The 3,874-nt window shown below is 36.1% G+C and overlaps 1 long non-coding RNA gene across 1 annotated transcript; it reads right to left on the bottom strand.

Annotated features, from left to right (window-relative positions):
- Window positions 1–1,488: 1,488 nt before the first annotated feature.
- LOC135226084 (uncharacterized) lies at window positions 1,489–2,381 on the bottom strand. Its single transcript, XR_010317149.1, has 2 exons — window positions 2,042–2,381; window positions 1,489–1,684 (listed from the first exon to the last, which is right to left on the bottom strand). It is a non-coding gene; the product is annotated as an uncharacterized LOC135226084 (long non-coding RNA).
- Between the last annotated feature and the right edge of the window lie 1,493 nt (window positions 2,382–3,874).

Genomic DNA, 3,874 nt, shown 5'->3' with positions numbered 1-3,874 from the left:
TTTTGGTTACTCACTTCGTGGTTATCAGAATCACTTTTAGGGTTATTAGCATTAACTTTTTTGGGTCGTTACGAAATTTACAAAGATAGCTGAAATGCCATTTTGTTACAATATCTACATTTTACTGTTAACTTAAACATGCAATCTGAAGTTTTATGAGAATCATAAGACAGTTTGTACAACAATTCAACTGTTTTAGTTTTTCAATTTTACTCTGTGGAGTTACATATACCGAACACTTATAAATTGGGTGATCAACGTCTCCTTTATCATCTGCCAAACATAAAGAACATTCCTTAACTTTGGATTTCTCAACGCTACCATCAACAGCAGAAGCTAAACCAACTTGACTTCGACACATCCTTTGAAACAACCTTTCTCTGAACATTATTTCCCTGTCTAACATTGAATTTCTTAGATATGTCTTTATATCTCTCTAAAGCAGTAAAGATATGTTCATCTATTTGCTGCAACGATGGTTTATTTGAGCCAGTAATATGCATTAACTGATTCTTGAAACAGTCATTAAATCCATTCCATATGAAAAACTGTAAAACTATGTCTATCTATGTTTAAAGCCTCAAATTGATTACAAATAATTCTCATATTACTAATAAAGTCATATGGATCACTCTGATAAGTCAACTTTAACTCCGATAACTGCTTAATAACACTGTATTGTTGAGACAAAGTATCTGCAAACGCTTTCTGTAATAATTTCTTAGCTTCTTCATACGAACGATTACTACAATCTAGAGAACTTACTAGTTTAAGCGAGTCACCTGAAAGCTGTCTCGTAAGAAAAGTAAATTTAACGTGAGTACTAAGATCATACTTATCTACAGTCGCTTCAAACTCTCGCAAAAACTTCGAAATATCCTCACCTTCCCTATTAGCAAATGTCGGTAAAGGTAGTTCAGCAATTTAAGCTGTGAAATTTCAGGACGCGAACGATCCGAAGGAGACACCGTGGTCTAAAGAGAGAAAGACACTTATTCAAACGATCGTCATAAACAAACCAAGTATCCATTTCCTCACTCACCAATTTATCGCTGTCCGCGAATTCACCTGCGCTATCCCAAATTTCATTTTAAAACAAAACTCTTTATTCACTTTGTCAAGTTTTTCTTTAAGGTCCAACAATACGTTCATATGCTCCTTAGCATCGCTTACAGACATCGAAGAAATAACATTTTCTATCAAATTACACTTCTTGGTAACTTGCTGCCTTAGGGCTGCACGAGAACTACGCGAAATACTCTTTGGCGGCATCTTGCGAAAATTTAAATGAACTCAAATTTAAGACTTAAATATGATATAGGGAAATATTAAAGAGTGCCGTGACTCTGGAACGCAACCTGCTCAGGGGAATCCCAACAACAAAAATACTCAAGGCAATGGACCTCGCAACCAATCCCATCCTCGTCGCCATATTCGAAAAGCAGTTACACAAAGAGCAATTTAACATAAAGGTAAAGCAAAAATATGTTATACAAATTATTTTAATTTACAAAAACTGAAAAAACTAGACAATTGACAATAAGGATATGACTGGCGAATAGGATGATCCTGGTCGAGTTGCAAAACCTTTGTAAACTTAGCGTGGACGTTCTCGCTCTATCCGTCAGAGAACCTGCATTCGGTCCGCACTATTGCCCCTTATTTTCCGAAACATCAGAAGGATCTGTAACCCATTACACGTAACATTATAAAACTTGAAATGCAAGGGGCTACAAACATGAATGTGCATATATGTGCTTAGTCTTGAAAAAAATCTTGTACGTTAAGTGAACTATACGGAAATATTAAAACTTCATATCAATAAATTTATCTAAATAACTCCTTACAGTGTCCTTAACGTTCAAAAATGTAAATAAATTTAAGTGATGACTGCATGAATGACAAAAGTTAACGTAATATAAGACCCTTCCGACTTTATTATATATATATGGGTTTGGTTGCTAGACACTAGTTATACTAATAACGTAACTATTGTTAAAAGTTTGCAAAGCAAATGCACCGTACATATTGCAAACCTTACCTCAACAAATAGCCAGTCATTTAGGTCCATAATAAAGCAGTGACGAAGGTAGTGGTGATGATGGAAGCCTTCTGTAGAACTCTTGAGTAGTAGGTGTTCAAGTCGATGACATTCATCCGTGAGAAATTACGTCCAGAGCCACGGTCCTCAAATTAATTTGTGGCAGCCATTGCTTCTTGGCTGTAATAATTTTTCAAATCCGGAGAAGACTGTTCTGGTCCTGTAGCTTACGCTGAGCTCTCCGTACTCCTTCTTCAGGTCGCTCGCTGCCGACAACGGTTTCTAAGCCTGGTGTTAGGTGGCGAACAACCTGACAAACTTAAATATATGGTTCAGGAATGGCTCGTTACTTTTAATTGTCCTAAGAGGTATTTAGGGATGCAAATAAAATGCATTTGTTTTTAACTAATAAAATAAAAAAAATAGCTATTCCTGAGCAAACATTAACATAAAACCACAACCAAACTCATACATATAATATATAAAAACCAAAATGCGCACAAGTGTGCATTTTTCTACATATATATATAATGTGTGTGTGTGTGTGTGCGCGCGCCTTTGAAAGCTTTTAAAAAATGGGCATACCAGTGGCAATGTACAAAAACAATATATTAACAATTAATATAATCTCGTGATCAACGAGGTATACCGTTAAATAAGCAGAGATGCCCCGAGAGAATCCCAATCGGAAATATTTCTCAAAGTCATATCATATATGCGTAAGCAAACCTTCGTGCATATTGGGAATAAGAAGAAGAAAAAAAAAAAGATAAAAGCTGTTATTTGATCCAGCGCTGCATGCACACGCTCTGTTTCAGACTTTCCTCCCTGGAACAATTTGGAACGATCACAGAATTCCCTGGTCGCAGCCACATTTCTTTTTTGGGGGGGGGGGGGGGGGGGGGGGGGGGGGGGGGGGGGGGGGGTTTTTTTTTTTTTTGGCGGGGGAGGCTAAAATTATCCGACATTTGGAGAATTCAATTATCTTGAAAGAAAAATAGCTACGGTGAAAATGGTTTGGAATCAGAGTAGGTTCCGATTTCTGCTGTCTCGGGTTCTATTTTGATACTGGCTAGGTGAACGTTGTGGGGCGCGTAATATTATCGCATTCTGTATTTTGTAGATTCAATGTATATGGCCCTGAGCTGAAATAAAGGATTATTATTATTATTATTATTATTATTATTATTATTATATTGGTTTGAATAATGCAGTCCCTCTCTCTCTCTCTCTCTCTCTCTCTCTCTCTCTCTCTCTGCTGTCTCGGGTTCTATTTTGATACTGGCTAGGTGAACGTTGTAGGCGCGTAATATTATCGCATTCTGTATTTTGTAGATTCAATGTATATGGCCCTGAGCTGAAATAAAGGGATTATTATTATTATTATTATTATTATTATTATTATTATTATTATTATTATTGGTTTTGAATAATCAGCCTCTCTCTCTCTCTCTCTCTCTCTCTCTATCTCTCTCTCTCTTCTCTCTCTCTCTCTTCTGCTGTCTCGGGTTTTCTATTTGATACTGGCTAGTGAACGTTGTAGGGCGCGTAATATTATCGCATTCTGTATTTTGTAGATTCAATGTATGGCCCTGAGCTGACAAATAAAGGATTATTATTATTATTATTATTATTATTATTATTATTATTATTATTATTATTATTATTATTATTATTGGTTTGAATAATGCATCCTCTCTCTCTCTCTCTCTCTCTCTCTCTCTCTCTCTCTCTCTCTCTCTCTCTCTCTCTCTCTCTCTCTCTCTCTCTCTCTGAATAAATAAATAAATAAATAACGATTTTTTCTATCATGGCTGCAACTTATAACGAAGC

This window comes from Macrobrachium nipponense, chromosome 14 (genome assembly GCF_015104395.2).
Source record: "Macrobrachium nipponense isolate FS-2020 chromosome 14, ASM1510439v2, whole genome shotgun sequence".
In the NCBI taxonomy this organism is placed as follows: domain Eukaryota; kingdom Metazoa; phylum Arthropoda; class Malacostraca; order Decapoda; family Palaemonidae; genus Macrobrachium; species Macrobrachium nipponense.
Note: the sequence above shows the minus strand (reverse complement) of the source record. Positions and strands in the feature narration are given on the sequence as shown.